The 20,135-nt window shown below is 42.6% G+C and overlaps 2 protein-coding genes across 2 annotated transcripts in view; one reads left to right on the top strand and one right to left on the bottom strand.

Annotated features, from left to right (window-relative positions):
* LOC125765666 (uncharacterized) overlaps window positions 1–20,135 on the bottom strand; it is a 291,187-nt gene that overhangs the window by 142,796 nt on the left and 128,256 nt on the right. The gene's annotated exons all lie outside the window — the stretch shown is intronic.
* Window positions 378–20,135, top strand: part of LOC125765661 (extracellular serine/threonine protein kinase four-jointed) — an 81,869-nt gene continuing 62,111 nt past the window's right edge. Inside the window, exon 1 of the mRNA XM_049431027.1 lies at window positions 378–452. The gene's annotated coding sequence lies outside the window, so the exon portion shown is untranslated. The remainder of the gene's footprint in view (window positions 453–20,135) is intronic.

Genomic DNA, 20,135 nt, shown 5'->3' with positions numbered 1-20,135 from the left:
GATTGCAAGATAATTTACGCAATTGTTGAAGAACTCGCTGTTTTGCGAGTGTTGAGCAGTCGGGGATATAGATGTACATTGGGGGATAGATAAACTTTTTGAATCTATCAATTAAATCTACCTGTGTAACTTTAAGGTTTCGTAAATTGATTACGATTTAAAGAAATTAATATTTATATTAATGTATTCTACAGTATCTGCCAGGAATTATTGGCTAATCGTTTACTTAACTAAACAGATATTGGAACAGCTGTTAGGTCTCTAAGTGTAGATAGAGTGCCCCGAGATGCGTGACAGTGACTCATCTTCAAATTATATATTTTTGCCATTTTAGATGATGACTGGACACTTAGGACACTGGATTTCAGTAGACATACCAACGAGCTGACTCAATTCAAACCTATCAAGTCTTCGAAGTTCTGGAGGATGACCTAAAGGTAAGTTATCTAAAGGTAAGTTACCATTCGATTTGTCGGACTTCAATAACTTAGAACCATATGTGAGTAGTTTTGAAATTTCCTAATCCACACAGAACTCAATTTCTTGGAAAATTTTATTTTCTATGAAGTAATTACAGTCGGTAGAAGCTAGTTTTAACATTTTTCTTGTTTTAGTGAATAAATAATTAAGTTTAATGTAGAGTTTTACAGATCATTTTTAGCTATCAATGGAAAGACTATTTTAACAAATAATGGACAAATATCTGTGTTGTTGAAGTAGCCCTTTATCTAAACGAAAAAATAGCTGTAAACCCAGTAATATCAACGAACACAAGGAACCAAATTAGCCATAAAAAAAACTTACATTTTGTTAAGCCGAGCTGCACATTCTAACGAAGCTCTCACTATTATATGTTGGAAAAATAATACTTTCCAGAGCATAAGGACCAAGATTGACGAAAATGGGCTCTGGTTTAGGGTTACCGTTTGCCTCTAGTTCAACCACCTTTCGGTGCTATTTCGTTGCGACGTTTTGCTGTCGAGAAACCACAGCAAGCGAATGGTGCCACACGTACGATGCAGTTTGCAACGGTTTTTGGCGTTCAATTTGTCAGCCGGCGCATACGCACACCAAATGAAAGGCAAAACTGTAGCCATCGGATATAGTGTTTCACCGTCTCTGAAGGAAGAAGCAGATTGACCACTCGACTTTTTTGGGATGATTTTTTGTTGTTGTTGTTGCTCAGAGAGCACATAAACATATTTTTAACCTCAAGTCACTAGTTCATTTGCCTGTCATAGTCATGTTACAAACAATTTGTTCGACACTCGGCAGCTTCGCACTGCTGCAGGGCCATGGTTGATGGAACGCTACCGTGTCGTTTTACATCGGCCGGCACATTCTTCTACCGGTGACAGAATGAACAAGACACTCGGCCAAGACAAAACGGTGCCGTTGTCGATTGGCGTCGACGGTAAACAAATTAACGTCCGAAAGCAAAGCAAAAGAAAAAAAATAGAGTTAGCAAATTTGCCAACGTACGTACACAAACGGAATCGTTACCATAAAGCGCATTAAAACAACAGAAGAAGCGCTGCCGTAAAAAAAAGGTACAATAAACGGTTTTGTTACATCCTGACGCCCATTACAATCCTTTGCGTGAATCGGGCAACCGAAACATCTTCCGGATTAACGTTTCGATATCAGAATAAAGAAGCCGCTCGGATGGCGTTGGTAAAGAGCGGGTGTATCCGTAAGATTGCTCACCAAAAAACACATTACAACACAAACAAAATATCATCCAAAAGCGCACAGATATCCATTTACATTTGGACACGATGCATTTGCAAAATTTATTAACACAAAATAAATTTCTATACGCTAATTTTAATTCGCTTTTTTCCTGTTTGAAATCTTTTAAACAACGGAGACGATTTTTTGTTACAGATTAAACTTAATCAAAAGCGGAAAATGGATTTGTACGTAAGGAATGTTCACGAACAAGAATAAAAGTGTGGAGTTGCCACTTGCTGGCGTTTAAATGTCCGGTGCTGCAATTAAATTGTTTTGTCCTATTACATTAGCCCAAAAGCAAGAAAGATTGCAAAGTTATTACGGTAAAATTATAACTCAGAGATGATTGCAAATCATTGCTTTACTCGACCGTTGTTAGAATGGTGATTTTTCTCGAACACTTTAATTGATCCCAGAATCCCTAATTATATCCAACTGCTTAAACCCGGCCAACATTCTTTAAGAAATTGGTGCTTTTAAAATAAACACATTCCTTTGCTAGTCCGCTTTTATGACAGTTATTATAAACGCTCTCTGTCGCGTAGCCTTTTGCACTTTCGTTCCCCAACAAAATGATGCTCAATCGCTCTAATTGAAGAGATTGATTTGGGCTTCCATATGCCTGCAGGATATGTATAAGGCGGGTTCCTGTTCTTACCGTGCGTTGAGCTTCTTTTCGGCCAAACAAATACTAAGGTCACACTTTTACACTTCGAAAAACCAAAAACAAAAGGCACCCACTCGGCTACCTTCCACCTCATTCCACGGCAGCGGAAACAAATTGAATGAAATCGAAGACAGTAGTAATTATTTTTCTTATTTCCTCTTTTCACTGCATTTTTGTAACGATCGTTTCGGGGTGATGCGTTTTTGTTTTGCTTTTTTTTACCTTCCGTTTGCTGTTGGTTGTTGGTGTGTTCTCCAGTTTTCGTTAGCCAGTTCGTTTGTTACTGTTTTTATTTTAATTTTGTCGTTTCGCTCAACAGTGCCACACTGTGGACCTCCCTCTCTCTTCATTCATTCCACCCTTCCGTTTTGGGGTAAAGGACACTGCGTAAAAGGGAAAAAAGCACATCATCGATGCAAACGATCTGGCACAAATGCAGTTGGCATTTTTGCGATCGCGGTTAGTGTCGCTGTAGTTGTAGTGCTGCTTTCATCCCGATTCCCCGATGAAGTGTGTGTTGTCGTTTTGTTTGTTTCGTTGTTGCTCGTTTCACCTTCGTCTGACTGTCTGGTTTGTGCAGAAGGGGGTCCTTTTGAAGGAAGGGAGGGAAGGGGTAAAAGATCGAATCACGAAACCGACCCAACCGAGGGGAGCTGATCTTTAGCGTTTTGTGGCGAACCCCTTGGAACTCGATCGTTTTTTAGGTCCGATTCTGTGACCGGGGGTCGGCGTCCGGGTACGGCGGTGGTTTGTTGGTGGGAACCAATTTGGATGAAAATCAGCCTGCATGCCACGCGTGTGCAGTCGCGTCTTGCCACGAGATGCATCATGGGTGTTGGTGCCTACCAGCTCGCCTGCCCACCCTCTTCAACCTTCCAGCCCACGCCAACCCTCCGCCATGCCTGGCCACAATCGAGCGATCATGATTCAGGAGGTGCGAGCGAGTTTATTTCCACTTGCGAAACGTGTGAATTAATTGGAGGTTAATTATAATGTTAATCCACTGCACTGCCACGGCTGAGTCATATTTTATTTCCAATGCGACGATGGCGACGAAAATGGTGCCTTGGTGACAGGGTGCAAACGTGCGGGCAGTCCGATTGCAAGGCGCACGAGGAATCGGAAAACCGATCCCAATTAAGACATTAGCAAATCCGGGTGACCCTAGTGGCGTATATTTTAGCTTTCGTTGCCATTTAGCACCCGGTTGGTTCGGTTCGTTCTGGGTGAGTGGTTTTTTTCTCTCGATTGGCTTTGTTTTGTCACCATTGCGTTTACGATTCTGTTTTTTTTAGAATACTTCTCACTTTGCTGTTTTCATGTTTCGCGATCACGACTGATTAAATCCCGCTAGTGGCAGTAATGGCAACAGTGAACTATTAGCTATGAGAATAAAGGCGATAAGGGTGCGTTTTTTTGTCGCCAAGTCACTAAGTGTTAGACATTTTACTACTCATTCGATATGGTTTCATAAAAGGTACATACACCGAGTTGAAAAAAAGTGGTAACAATAATTAAAATTATTGCAATGATAATTAAAATATCCAGAATGTGTAAAGCGCAAGACACTTCGATTGCCCGATCGCTTATCGTTTGCATGCATTCAACGTGTGTAATGGAAAAAAAAACCAAACAGCAACAACACTTTTATTACTACTGGCGCTGGATCGCGATTGTGATCGCGGCATACCTCGACCCCTCTGCTCGCCCAATCCGCACGCGCACCAGCTCGCTAGTGATCGAGCGCGCGACCACGCTTAGCATATCGTCACCGATTAGCCTCCGGTATGTGGTTTGGTGAGACGCAACAAAAAAACCCCATAGAGGTGTTTCGTACCCTCGTCAAAGCCTCATACAGGGGTGGAATGAAACGGCAAATTGAATGGGTTAAAATAGAAAGACTTAAACGCAAGACACAACGAACCCAAGTACAACTTAATCCAACGTCACTGGTTACGGTCGGGACGCGAATGATGGAGAGAACCTAGCCGAGCATGAAGTAGATGTAGCTGCAGATCGAATTCGGCATATACGAAACTGCGCGTGAGGACGATGGCGTGCGCCGACTAGTGTGTTCGGTAGGTAGCACAGGCGCCTTGCGGTAGTACCGCGAGCTGGTGAAAATAATTAAAATATTCATTTCAATCCATTCACCACTCGCCGATCGTTTGCAACAATTTCTACATTTTGTCGCGATCGTCCCGTAGCTTCTTGTGGCGATGTGTGTGTGTGTGACTACGACCATTTTTCTTTTCCAAAGGATCAGCAAAAAACACAACCGCGGCCTCTTCGCTTAGTGAAGCGATGGAAGTTAAAATAAATAGCAAACAAGCGTCAGCCGGTCCCCGCTATCTAACTGTTCGCATCAGCGAGTAATTATAATGCTGACAAAATGAAAAATAATTGCGCAAAATTTTAACCCCAGCTCGCAACAGCTGAGCAATCGGCCTGGGGGAGCAGACAGGCTTGCTCGACCGAACGAAGCCTGATGCATTGAAACGTTGGCTAGATAAGGCTTCCCTGGTGCTGTAGTTGAAAGTTGTTGAAAAGCAAACAAATGGTATGTTGAAAGGACATCTTGTACCGACGAATGGACCTGTCACAATGGATTTAAGTAGATAGTGATGATGGGATGGAAATGTTTTTATGGGATATGAAACTACGGTTAAGAAGATTAATATTTCAGAAGAGCTTTATTTAGTTGTATGAAGATGTAACTTTACTACAAAAATTTGCGTTTGGTTTAAACAGATTTGAACAAAAAACAAATCTCCTTCAAACTGTGTACCACCAACTGTTTCTATTCACCCAAAAATTTATGCCGAGCTTCAAACCATCCGAAGCATTCCAATTTTTTGTTTGCATACGATCAACAGCAACAACAAAATTCAACCAGCTCGGCACTGTTTGCTCTTTCTCTCATGTTAATAAGCAATTAATAAGAATGAAAGATGCGAGCGCATTCCACTGGGCCTGATTTTCTCATCGCACGAACCATATTTTGAAGCTTTGATTCCTTCCGCCGTGTTCGAAAAGCGGGATAAAAACATTCCAAACCAAAATAAACATTGAAAGCAGTCTTCAGGGCTGAAATCGCCTTCTTCACAGGCGGACGTCTATTTCCTGGGAAATTGTAGTACCGCACAGAGGAGACGTTCAGTTTGATGCATTCCGTAGAAGCATGAGCTTGCGCTCCTTAAAATCAACCGATGAGTTGAAGTATTTCTAATTACGTAGAAACTTATGTAAAACTTAAAGAAGGAAGAAGAAAACAAAATCCCATCGAAGTTAATAAAAACTGTGCAAAAGTTCAAGGTCACCTACTCAGCCGTGCTTAATGGGAAGGATCTTGCTGTGATGCTGTCTAGTTTATCGCCGTTCAAAATCAAACGTTGCTGACGGTTGTATGTTGCAATCCCTTCCCAGACACAATTCCTAACCATATGATTCACTTTTGGTTTCGTAAAGTCTACCACCTTCGTCGTGCGTGATTCATTCGGGGCGGCATTCATTAGCATGGTCGGTCTGGAAGCGACCCCCGTCCTGGATGAGATGGAAATAATTCATCATCAATAGACGAATAAATCAATTTCACTTTTTTTTCCTTCTTCCTCCAACGAACACTCCGAACGCGGCGGTGCGAGTGTTTTGCGTCGTTCTGGAGCGGTGTCCGTGCTGTAGCCTTCAGATGCACGCCAGGAAGTCCAATTTGCATTTTTTTTTTGTAATCGCACTAAAGTTTTGATATTTGAGCATGACTAAATGGTGCAAAACCTTTAGCGACTGCCCGCAGTGTATTAATTTCAATGCGCTGCACTTATCTATCCCTGAAACCTTGGGCGACCACGACCACATTTGGCTGGCGAATATGTTCCGCAGTGCGGACGGGGGTTTTTGTTTGTTCGTTGGTTTGTGTGTTTTTTTTGCAGTTTATGGAATGTGCCAAGATTAAGAGCAGCATGAACAGCTACGTTGTGTGGGAGTCACTTATGGACCGCACCAATGCCTCGGCGAGATAACTTCTGCCAGGTGAGGTGAGACTGCGCGCGCTTGTGTTTGTATGGAGGGAATTTCTGCAAAAGGAAAAGGAAAAGAGAGAAATTGCACCATGGTTATCGTGAACCGCGAAAGCGAGACCACACGGTGAAATGACACGGAAGAACAAGAAGTTCTCATAGTTGGCCGTAAATGGAAAGCTTTGCTAAAAGAGCAAACTAATCAGATACCTGTAGCGTGCTCGTCGAGCTGACCTGGAAACAAATTTTTGACTAGCCATTGGCGTTGGACTTTTGAGTTAAGCAAGTTTCACTTAACGGTTAGAGTGCTTTCATCAACTCCCACCAGAATCCCACGCTCCGTGCTTGTCGGGATTGTCGAAATGAAGTGCATTTTCCTTCCCAAAAAAATGTTTAGCTTACAACAATATCAACACACACACGAAAAAACAATTGAACAGTTGTTTATCGTACGAAGCGTTTCTTTCCTTTTTCCCTGCTCTCAACTAAAGCACGATCGTGATCGTTTCCCTTCGCTTCCCTCATCGTCTTCCAGCTTCTGCAGCCACGAAATTTCTCGTCCATTTGTTCGATCAGGAATTTGTAAACTACAGCCATTGCGCAAGGGAGTGAAGAATTCGTAGAACACCGCACCGCGCAATGTTGCGTTCTTAAGACACGCTGCTTTTACGAATCCTTCGCACCATAAGAAAACAGCTACAGCAAATGCTTCGGTATGAAAACAAAAACAACGCACGTCAAGTTTTGGTCGGTGGGTAATAGGAAAAGCAAACAAATTTCGTCTCACCGTCACCGGTGGGCAAGATTGGAAAGATTGTAATTTTTTTTTTGTCTTGTTGTTGAATTTCTGTTTTTTTGTTTTTCCTAGTGGTAGAAGCATGGTGTCCGAATTTTGTTGGACTTTGAGCATCTAACCCGATGGTGATGATTCGATTTGCTGGTTGAAGTACGCGGCAATGGGCAGCAAGGATGAAGCCACTCGAGGCGCCCCATCGGTCGGATCGGAGATTGTAAGAGTAACACGCTTGCCTGGGTGAGGATTTCTTCCTTCGTCTTCGTTGGTCGGCCTGCGATAGATTGTTTTGCTATTGAAATTATTTATTTATTTATCACTCCAACTTTGGATGCTGGAGAGAGCGAAGCGGTTTCGAGAATTTCCTTCGAAGGTTTTTGGGGATGAGTCGTTTTTTTGGAAGTACGATAAGAGTGCGACGAGCGTGCTGTGGAATGTTTTGGAGAGGCAACAGCAAATTGAGGTAGAGAATGTAGAATAGATTCTAAGGAATACGTTCGATAGTTGCGTTCTGGTGAACTGATTGACGGATTTGATAAATCTGAGATGCATGATGGAAGTAATGTTTGTTTTCGTTCGGCATAAGCTATATCGACAGTGAAGATGGATCACGTAGAACCAACGATCCAACTAGAATAATAGAGCCTAAGACTCCAAAAAAGAGAATAATAATACAGCCTTAAAACAAAATGCACGAAGAAATCTCCCAAATACCTCCCAAGGATGTCAGCGCTTGATCCTGTACCAATTTATTTCAGCTCGATCAGCTATCACGATGTAGATTGGGCTTTGTTCCTTTTGCTGGGAACAATTCTCTGAAACTTACCAGTGCCTATAGAACATTCGAACAACGATTGTCCACTTTAAACTCTAATAGCCTTCAATTTATCTCAAATTGCTTCACCACTTGCCCGTCAAGCGCTTTCTTCGTTCCGACGCGACCTTTTTTGTCCACTTTCGCCGCACTATCACCCGTTAAAGGCCACTTTCTATTCCTTCCTTTCGCTTTTTTTTTGTTGCCGTTGTGCGTTTGTTTGATTAAGTAGGCACGCTCGCTTCTCTTAGAACCCAGCCGCCGCCCTACCCCAGTGATCCTGCCGGTGTGCGTATGTTTTGTGTCGTTTTGTTTTGTTTCGATTTCCTTCCATTAATCCAACCACCAGAACCGACCTAGAAAGACAAATTTATTTCCCGTCAAGAATGTCGCGATAGGATTTTGACCCTTTTCGTACGCTCGCCTTTGTTCCGTTCGATGCGCTCGTTGAAGTCTTTTGTACAGAACTAATCGTAGAATCGGAGAAACACACATACGAAGGGGTGAGCGTGTCATTTGAGGCACTGTGGGGACTGTATGAAGATAATATATGACCACCATTTCTAGCATTATCATTCCTGTGTCCCTGTGTTATGTTAAATCTACTCGGTGGACAATGTTGTCTAAGCAGCACCATACTGTTCCATTGTGCTAGGTGTACGATGATGAAGAGAAAATACGAAGATATCCTGATCGGGTGGAACGATCGTGAATGGGTACGGTTGGTAGCTGCGTATTAGTTGAGTCGTCGTCGGTGACTCATGCTGAGAGTGTAGCTCCTGTAGGAAATTTTGCGTATACGTAGCTGAAGGTTTGTTTTAAATAAATCTTTTGATGAATGTTTCCTTTTAAAATAGTGAATGATATAAAATAGTTCTTTTCGAATTTAGCTCTTTTATCAGAGTCCTTACTGCATAGTTTTATAGTTAGGTAAAGACCTATAACGTTAATATTCCTAGTATTTACGCTTATATACGATTGTGTACAGCTTCTCCTTGAACGACATCACTTTTGTACTATTACCCCCTGCATTTCTTGCGTTTTTGAGTTCGACCCAGTCAAGGCTTTGTATGTTGGATTTGCAGAGCAGATAGATAATGCCTTCACCTGGTAGGAATTTCACGTTCGGTGTACCGTTTGCATCCTATCTTTCACGCCAGTGCAACACGCAACAAAACGCCCCAAAGAAGGGTGATCGTAACGTAATCCGGTACAAAAACATTGGCCACGACAATTGTGTTCCCTACACCTTTCGAAATGGTGTGAAAGATAGTACCCGTACCAAGCACAACCAAGAACCGAAGCAACCGAATGCTAGGATGGAATGAAATCTAAACACTCCCGAGCGATATCTAGCGTTAGGGCATTCGTTGGGTACGAAGGTTGGCAACAAACAGTAAGCACACTAAGCCGTAAGAAATACAATGTTTGGGTTATGGGAAGCCGAACAAAACACACAAGCGGTTCATTGGCAGCGCACGTGAAGATACCTGCATGATCACGCATGAGCAGAACGCAATCCGAGACGATGCGTAAGTAGCAGTAGCAGCATCAGCAGCCCAGTATCTTGCAACAATGTATGGGCTGATGATGAGAAATGTATGCCCGATTCTGATGTGAAGGTAGTGTGTGCGGGAGGACATTGTGATCGTGCACGGTATTATTCCGTGGCTTTATTAATAGTTTTAAATCGACGTTTAAACGACTGTAAAGGAGACTGTGTGGATGTGGTTGATTGCGAGCATATTTCTGGTCGAAGAAAATTAAGTAAAATAAATGTCCTCTTTACGAGTAATAAAACCAAGAAAGAATATTATAAGGAATTTGTAATTGGATTATGTTTAAGCTAATAACTCCAAGCTACGAGAATAATAAAACAATGAGGGCCTCAGGTAGGCTTGAGTATCCTAGTAAAATTAAGTACTTAAGTAAATTAGTATCTAAAATTAAGTTAGTCGACCAAACTTAAACTTATATTCTTAATATTGGGTTAAAAAATTACAGAGCTTCAAAATCCGCGTGGTAGAAGTAGCGTGTATTCGGGAACTAACAGTATTATTGGTTAAAATACAGTTTATCCGGCAAAATTTGGTAAAATTTTGGTTGTTATTATGAAATTATAAACAACAACAAATTAACATAGTTTATTCTGAACTAATTGCATGATTTTGTGCAACTCAACTCACTGAAATGTCATATAAAAAAATCGACAGTATATCAGTGAATCCGTACACATCATTTATCGTGTATCGTGAGGACCATCGGTATATTCCCCTTTCCTTACGAAAAGCTCATAATTTAAGCGCTCGCAAATAATTTTCATCGACGCCCCGAAGGAACCTCCTTTGCCGCAATTAATACAGTCCTGCCCCATTCCTACCTGACTTACGCAGATACTTCGCCAAAGAAGGACCATTGTTGCTACCGGTGATCATTGAACGGAAACATTACACTGCTTCTCTCTTTCTTAAAGTTTTCTTTAACCGCTTCATGCAAGAAACAACAAACAAAAAACCTTGGCAGCACGAAAACACAATTTTTACCGAACCTTTTTACCGTGATGAGGGCGGACTGTGTGATATAAATCAAAAATTCAATTGCTTCACCGCACCCAGGGAACGCCATCGCGGGCACGCACCGTCAAGCGCGTCCGGCAAATTACCCTCGCCTCGTAAACTGTTTCTTTCACCCCGCGGTTTCGCGATTGTTTCCTTTCCTACCCTTCGCTCTCGTTCCTTCCATGTGCGTAATTAAAAGTTCTAATTCAATTATCGGAAGTGAGGCCGGCCCGCTGCCCACCGCGCGATTTGTGGAATCGCGGAAAATGGGAGGAGACCCGGTACGGAGTCGCACCGTTTTGCTCGGTTGCTTTCATCGTCGTTCCGTTTTACGCATCCGCTTCTACGGCGCTACCGTCCGATCGTGTGTCCAATGTCCAGCGCACTGATGATCTGCCAGCTCCCTTCCTCGATGGTGATGATTATGACGATAATGACCGTAAACGGTGCTGTGCACCTGGAGATGGGCGGGTGAGCCAAGCTATCATAATATGTTCGGTGCGGTGTAATAAAACAAAACAGAAACGACATCGACGAGAGTGTACCGGCCATTCTATGCTAGCCGCCAAGCAGGAGGCGTTCTATTGGAGCGATTGAGTAGCAAATTGATGTACCGATTGTAGCTTTTGATGAGAAGCGAGGGTGCGTGAGAGATGGGATAGAAAGGGAGGATGGAGCTTGATGGTGTTTGTTCGTGTTTTGTACGCGTCTCCCCAGCTTCGGTTGGATTTGTGATGTCGATTTTGTTAATAAATTAATGATAGGATAGTGTAGCCCCATTTACGCAGGACATCCCGCCATTGCTGGATCGATGAGATAGAGCTCCTACCGTTACACACCGCGTTAAGGGTTGAAGTTGGACACGTGCCTGTCGATGCGTAGAATGACGCTTACCACAGGCGGAGCTAATCGTTGGAAATATTTATGCGCCTTCATATAAACTTTGTAAGGGAAACTTTGTTGTGGATTTATTTGTAGATCAAATCTTTTTGACCACAAAAAGGACTTTGTAGATCAATCCAAAATTTGTACTTTATTTTTCTTATTTAAAGAGAAAATCAAAAAGTACAGATCTTGTTCCACGAGAGATCACAAAAAGGTGACAAATCGCTGAGCAAAATGGGGAAAAAAAACTTTTTGTCAACTACGCAAAAAAGCTTTTCCTGTTGTCGTGTGTCCATTTGTATACTTTAGCTGATGAGGAATACTATGATTGCTCCATTGTGTTTTTTGAACTTCATAGACATAGAACAAGTTAAACAAAACTTAAGTATTTGCTAATGAATTCATCACCTTTGAAGTGAACTTGTTTACATATGTGAATATTTATTCACAAACAAAACTTTGAACAAAAGTCAACACTTGGTTGTGAGCATTTCTCTCAAGATGTCAACACGTCAATAAAAAAAAAGAAATTAAAAATCGCATTTTACATATTGTTTTGCTCTAAAAAACAAGCAATCGTATCGTTTAAGTTACATCCCTTTTTACATTAAACATATTGGTAAAAAATGTCAATAACTATTTGTTTTTTTAAATATTAAGTCAAACCTACCAACATATTTTTCGAACACAACAGTGAAACTCAAATAAGAACTTCTTCACTTTCCTCCACAAACTTTAAAGACGAATGAACCGTAACAAGGTGTGAATTTGATCATCGCTTGCGCCTAACATCAACGCTAATCAGTTTGATTGCATGTTCAGTGAATCATTTATCACTGATAAAAAAGCGGTAATTTCGTTTACAATATCATCCACCGTGCCGCAGCAATAGGGTACAGCTGTACACAAGGGAGAATAAAAACACCAACCACACGCTTCAAACGATAAAACGCGCGAAGAAGGTTCACTCTTTAAATCATAACGATTCATTCGTTTCACCCAAAAGGTTCGTTATTTGCCCGTTTCCCGACCGGCGCACGTTCTTTTGGCGGTAAAAAAACGCTTTCCCGGTGTACGGTTGGAAGTATAAAAAAACTGAAGACCAACGACTGACCACCACAGCTTAAACTGTGGGGATGAAATTGGAATGAGTGGAAGAAAAAAAAACCAGCCACACGAGACACGAGCAGCAATGGTCGGCCGGAACCGTGTAAGGGCGTGATTAGAGCGTTTATGCTTGGTTGATTTTTATTATCGACGGTTTGGGTTCTGATGCACCGCTATACCCGGTGTACGGATCGGTGTACTCCACGAAACTGGAGTGAAAAACAATTCGAACACGAGAAAAGTGCATCACTGTGCATCAGCTAGATCGAGAACGGAAAAGAGCAGCTTACCCGGTGGTGGTATGAGTGAAGACAGCAAAAAAAATGGCATCACGCTCTGGTTGAAATTGTTCCCCAACATCTCTGTTATTATACCATAAAAGAATGATTGAGCAGTTTTTGCTAATTATTTTTCTAACAGCTCAAACAGGCACACAAGCCGCCCAGCCCCAGATGGTGGTAGGCTTATCGGGTGTGTGCGGTTTTCTCGTGGGGAGAGAGCAAAAGAGCATGCAGGCAGGAATACAACGAAAAAAAACACGTTAAGAAACATTTGAAACGAACGAATGAAGCAAAATACTTACGTTCAATCTTCCGTACGATCAGTGCTACCGAGTCCACAGATGGAACGTGTAGAAGAAGAACTTTAAGAAACAAAACAAAAAAAAAAAGCCGAACGCCACTTCGTAGCTACATCCGATGAGAACAAAATGTGAATGGAAGCGTAAACTAAAATGAAGTGTTTGATAAGTTATTGTTTATTTGCCATTATGGTCACTTGTTTAATTGATGGGGCATGGGGCGTGTTGGACCATGTTGAAGGAAAATCGGTGGGAAATTCGACGAATTAATACAACACATTTGAGCAGCGATTGTAACGAAGGGGTTTATGCTTAAGTGGGGAAGCTTTCTCACGGCAATGCACTTGTCCGGAATCTCAATCGGTAAGTGTTTGTGGTTTAACTGTTTCCTTTTTTTGGTAGTGTTTATCGACATATGATCATTGTTGAATTTAACGATTGCTGGAATGGGCTACCAGCCAGTGGACTGGAGTTGGGATTAGATCGTGAATAGAGGACAGTAATGTGGTCACAAGAAACATTTCGTATAAATTCTGTTACTTTTATTGGTAGTATATGTATATAAAGTATGAAGTCAATATCAAATAATTGATACCCAGATATTAAAAGCAAAATTATGTTACGTATTGTGCTGAATACTGGAGTTGGATCCGGGAAGGATTTCATTTGGCGCTATTACCATCTAGAACATTGAGCCACCCTGGTCTGTAACAAATAAGAGAAATTACAATACTATCATTGGCATCCTCAGTCTATCCTTTAAGCTAGGTTAATGGAGGATGGTTATACATCAAACAAAAATAATTTTAATCAAATTTAAGGTTGATTACAGCAGAGTAGTTCTTCCTACTAACTTCTAGTATCCTTAATTAAATTAAAATTTAATTAAAGTAAATAATTTTAATCAAATTTAAGGTTGATTACAACAGAGTAGTTCTTCCTACTAACTTCTAGTATCCTTATATTCCAATTTGAAAGGGTAATTCAATTTCGATTGAATCAGGTACCATTTTGTGTATGTCCTCCTCGATTAAAAGCTCCACAAATGGGAACATCATCAACCTCTGCTTTCCCTGTGAATGTTTCGTCAGTGAACTCAGCAAAAAGATCGGTACGCTTTGGTTGTCGATCTCGTCCAATTGGACGATGGATAAAGATCGCCATCGCCGTTGTTGTTCTTCCACGATCGCTACCCCAAAAACCCTCAACTCCAATACCAGGGACAAGGTGAACCATCCCGTTGTCGAGGGTCGGGTAGTGCGCCGTGGGCAAAATGGCATCCAATCAGCAAATCCGAATCACCAACTGGGAATTCCAACCGTATCCCGTCTTCGGCACTGCTCGCCACTGTCGCGCGTCATCATCGTCAGCCTGCAGTGTGACATTCGCCCGAAGAATCCCCCATCACGACAGGGGAAGGATCTAATATAAACTGTTAGTTTACGACGTGACGTTGCGGTGTGATTTGATTAGCGAGTGTGGAGAGACAAACAAAAAAAAAAGGTTAGCAAAAAAGAACACACAGGGACCACAAGCTGACAGAACCCACAAACCGATCGCGGGCGATACCCTAATGGGGCATTGGGAAACGCGTGGACAAATCGTGTACGTTCCCGATGGAGTGGCGTTCGATCTAGCTGAGTGTGGTATGAAGCAACTAGAAGTAGCAACAGCAAAATACATACACACACCGGTAGACACGCATGCAGAGACGTGGACCCAATCAGCGCGGCCAAGTGACAGACCCCGACTCCCGGACGACGCCATCACAGTCGTCATCTTAATCATCACAGTACGGTGACGGTGTGGGCAATGGGGAATGATTATAAAAATATGCAGATGAGATACGCCTAGAATTATAATGTGCCATTGGCCATCGGTGGGATCGGTGGGATCGATTCCCGCTTTCCCGCCCCAAGACCGGGACGTCTTCTGGGATGGTAGCTGCTTCAGTTTGGTTGGTCAGTTGACTTGTCCGGCTCGGTTCGACTAATTTAGCCATGATTCTGAACTGCAAGATTATGCCGCTCGTCATACGTGTTGCAAGAGGGAGGAGACATACCAGTGACAGGAAGGCGTTTTTTGCACAGTTTATGTGTGTCGAGAGTATATCCAACAGGTTCGACTTCGTATTCCACAGCTAGTTCAAGAATTTGTTTGTATATAAGAGGAGTATATATTATTGAGGAAAAAGATTAGAAACATATTTCTGTTTTTTTTTGTTATTACGGTCCTGTGATTCCTTTGTCTTGATGATGAATCATTCCTGTTCCTCAAATTACACCTTAATCCTTAGCAGAAAAGCAGCCTTGACAGCTGGCGAGTAATTGGTGGGTGACGATCGGTCGTTACTGCTTGTCAAACAATGGTGACGATCCCTTTGGCCCCGGGATTCGGATCCTTTTTTTTGTTCATTCGTCATGACAGAAACAGACACTAAAAGGAAACGTTTTTGCTGCACAATGCTGTAACACAAGACTCGTTGAAGCGATGGTATTTTGTTGTTGATGAATAAGGTTTGAAGGATTAACGATAGGCGAGGGATTAAGGGACTAACGCGTACAAGGAAAAGGTGAGAATTAGAGTAATGTTTCTCGCACAATCTAACAGAAGCACAATCAATATTGAATTCGTTATATGAATGGCTTTTATCAGCTAGATATTTTAGGAGTGGAACATGTCATCGGAGATTTTGTTGGATTAGTTTTCAACTAACATCAGTTCTGTATTGTCCAATGCGTTTTAATTACTGAAAATCTTAATAAAAACAAGATTGTGTGAATAGTTTTATATAATTTTACAATCGAACGAAACCCACTCCCATCCATAAATTCTCACCCCATGGCCTGCCAGCAAAAGAGCAAAAGTTCAATAAAGAACTATTTCTAGCCTGTTACACGGAAGATACGTGTGTGTCATAAAATTCTGGACATGTGCAGCTTTGCAGCTACATTCATTGCGCTCTTCCCGGTAAGCATCAATCGACGATGGTGGAAAGATTCTGATCGGCCCAAAACCACGGTGTGTGTACGGTACGAACGATTTCAACGAGAACGTTTCGATTCCCTCTGCTCGGATGTACGAATGCCGTGCATACAATCCAGCCAAGAAAGTACAAGAGCGGAAGAAGATTAAGCTGGAAAGATCGACAAAATAGTTAAGCAGCATGGCAAGAAGACTCAAAGAGCCGCGAGGTGTTGGCGCGAAGGACTAAACTTCGCGCCATGATCATCAGCATCCACGCTCATAGGCATTCTATTTCGCTGTCGCCGGTGTTTGCGATCTAGCCGACGGACGCGCTCGTGGTCGCAACGGATGCACTGGCATGCCCCTAAATGCACACACAACTCGGCCGGTTTTGGTGCAAGGCGTGAAGGCAAAACTCGTTCACTCCGAACTCGGAGCCTCTGTGCCATCGGAAGGATGGTATCGCTAGTGTGCCGGGGCGTCCCGTGGGCTAAGTCTTTTGCGGGAGACTTAAATGCTGTACGAACGATGAAACGGCACGAAAGGGAAGGGACAAGATATTTCACAGTCACTCTTCTCATCCCACAAACCGTCCCTCCTCATGGAAATCATCCTTGTGGCGACCGCCACCGTGTAGCGTACAATTCATTCAATTTGTTTACTATTTTATTAGGCATTAAATTATTCAATTCCTCTGTTTCAACATCTTGTTGCGCCGTGTGTTTACGTTTGTTTATAAATATGTATATATTTTAATTTAATGAAACAATTGCCGGTTCCATGGTTGATTGCAGACCGGTGGCCTGAAGCGGAAGCGGGTTGAATGCAAGGGGGCAACCGCTGTTTTGTGAATCTTCGCGTGGTGTGGATTCTCGTGAGGTACGGGCTGCCACCATATTGGATGCTGCAACAGTCACAACGGGCAGCGTGCAGCCTGGGTGCAGTTGTAATTGAGTTAAGAGAACGTAGGCGCAGAAGAGAAAAAAAAAGCTGCAAGTAGAAATCTCGCACACGGTGCAATAGCGGGCGATCGTTTATGAAACGAGACGAGCATTGCGGGAAGATGATCGTGCCCATTGGCATTTGCCATCGTCCGTGTACTTTTGCTGGTGGAAAGATGCAACACTATGACACTGCGTTTGCCTCCACATCCATGCAAACGAATGACCCTCCGCTGTGAGGTGAACGATTTTAGCCCGAGTGTGTTGGATGAAGCTTATTTGCAGGTTTGAATTGACACCGCACCGTTTTGCGATCGTTTGATCGTGCACGATGCCAGAAGGGGGAAGATCGTGCGGTAGGGGAAAAAACGGGGCAAATTATGTTGTTAAATTATAGGAAATTCAGTGGTAATTAGAATTTTTCACAGCTAGAAGGTAGAGCGGTGTGAAATAATGTTCCAGTTGGTACTGGTGACCACAGAAGTGATACTTTTTAAGTGCCGCCAATAAAGTAGGAGAAGTGGAGAACTGTGAGAACTTCAAACGATGCTCATTAAATCTTTGCGCGTGATGTATGATGATCGTTTCATCATATGGACTTATAAATATGTTATAATATTCCACATTTTCTTTCCTAGGTTTAACACATCCGATGCTTAGATTCGTTTCGTTCAACAACAAACACAGCTAAAAACAATGTTAGTTTATTGTACGCTTGTTCTGAGCTAAATGAGCCTTATCGCGCTGTTTGCCGTAGCATCGCTTGCTTGTTTACACGATCTTATTTGTTTATGAGATTTTCAAACCAAACAAGTCGTAAACCATCTAAACCATCTAACAAAAAAAAAAACTTCCCGATCTCCGACCGCATTTGGCTGGCGGCAAAACATTAGAGGTGCCATAAAATGTGATTGATTTCCTAGCTTTCGACACCGGAAGGCCCTTTGAAGCGGAGTATTCACTTACAGCCCTGAGAAACACGAACGCATACACCGACCACTCAACCGAACCTCACTTCTTCCCTTTTGGCGTCCGGCACATGTCCCTTATCCATATACCAAGGAGAGAAAAAAAACTAAAGGAACGCAGGAAGATCGTTGCAACAAGTACTGCATCTCGTCCCTGCCGACGGGCGGAAATAATAACGAGCGTAAAAATAGAGCATGGGAAATGGGTAAAGCGGTGTACAAATACGTACCGGCATTCGCCTGACGCTATGGTTTCGGATTGCTTTGCTCTATTTATTAAAGAACCCTCGGTGTGTTCAGGACACGGTCAGGTTTCGGGCCAGTACGCGCCAAATATCGCCAGTGCGCGCGGGACCGCTTAGTGTCTGTGCAATCTTTACGCTAAATAGAAGAGCATACTTGTTTGGTACAACACGAAAGAAAGAAAAAAAAACATACACACACAAATGGTGCCCAAGAACAAAGCCGGCAAAGGGAGATGAAAACAAAAACATCAACGCAGCCGCCATCGTTCGTTTGCATGCGATTTGTGTTTTTCCGATCGTTTTTCGTTCAAGTCTTTTGTGGTTGTGGAGTTTTTTTTGTTCTTCTTCTGTTTTATAGTTTTGCCAACCATTCTTGTACATCCTGTAAATCACACCTTGGCTGAACGATTCTCACCATGCCGGTGCTAAGATGATTTGCCGGTCATATTTTTGTTGTTGTGCTGGTTTTAATTCACGCCGCAAGTAATGGTCGAAGGCGGTCGGCATATGCATACTTCACGAAACGATCGCGTTATGTCCATCTGTGATTTGTCCTTACCTTTTGGGGAGGGAAAAACTAGGGAAACTCAAGACGTACAACTTTGACACACAAAAGAACAGCAGAAAGACGTGGTTTGATGCTTAGAGAGCTTGGTTTGAGTGAAAAAATCTGAATAAATCTATTAATTGTAGAAACTGAAAAAAGAAATACAAACATTTCATTGATTTTTTGACATTTTTTTAAACCTTCCAAAAAATTCTTTTCGTCTTCAAAATGATTTTTTCCGTTTAAAATTTGTCACAAATGTAACAAACGAATTGATGCTTGTTTATGTTCAGCAAAAGGGAAATATACAAAAAATGGCCTCATCCCTACAAACGCCACAACATGAATCAATCTTAATGGTCGGCAGAGCCCTGACAGGATTTACCTCCAGGGAAACTACGCGTACGAATGCAAGTTGGCATCCTTGCGGCTAACGCAACCGACAACATGCAACATAATTTCCGAGGCATAAACATACAACCAACCCCTCCCGCAGCATCATCTCCCCAGCTGGTCCTTGCATGGTGATCTTTGTTTAAGGGTTTTTTTATTTCTGCTGCATTCAGTATCCTCGTGTTGTCGTTTTTCTTCCTTCCTTCAGCGCCTCATCGGCACTGTCGGCGTCCGTCGGGATGGTGTGGCAGGAACAAATAAAATGTAAACACCATCAGCATGATTCATTTGTCTTATTTGAATAAAACCACCTTTCCGACGTGGTTTCGTACGTCCCGTGCGGTGGTTTCGTCTTGCGCTCCGACCGACAACCGGAACGGATTGTTCGCGGTATGGTTGGGTGTGCGAAAGTTGCACCAAATGGATTGTCCCTTTGCGCGTTGATCGTCAAGGGTCGATATTCTACTCTTTCTCTCTTTCTCTACCATGGTGCGTTTTACGTCGCCGTTTGTTGTTGTTGTGGTTGGTTGATCTCGCAAGTAAAGTTTGGTCGGAAAATGGCCGAAAAGCGAAAACAAAATCGGCTCACTTCCATCAGGTGCATGCTGAATGCCAAGGGGGCTGCTGGGATGGTGGCTCTGCTGACGATGTTCCTTCGGAAGCCTCATGGATGCCTGCGAGCGATGCATGAAATTCAAACAGTTCCCAATAGCTGTCGCCGGTCGGAAGTGGGTTGAACGAACATTAACTTTTGTAGGATATGCACTTGAATTTTTTTTTTTGGGAATTTTCTATAGTATAATCTATCTCTATATCGGCTCCTTATCGCATACATCACTAGGCCGGTTTATGTGATAAACGGCAGCGTTTTCACACGCTAGGATCGGGATCAAATCCCATCCGGAACGTACCCCGATAGC

Source organism: Anopheles funestus, chromosome 2RL (assembly GCF_943734845.2).
Source record: "Anopheles funestus chromosome 2RL, idAnoFuneDA-416_04, whole genome shotgun sequence".
NCBI lineage: Eukaryota > Metazoa > Arthropoda > Insecta > Diptera > Culicidae > Anopheles > Anopheles funestus.
This window is presented reverse-complemented; position numbering and strand designations above follow the sequence as displayed.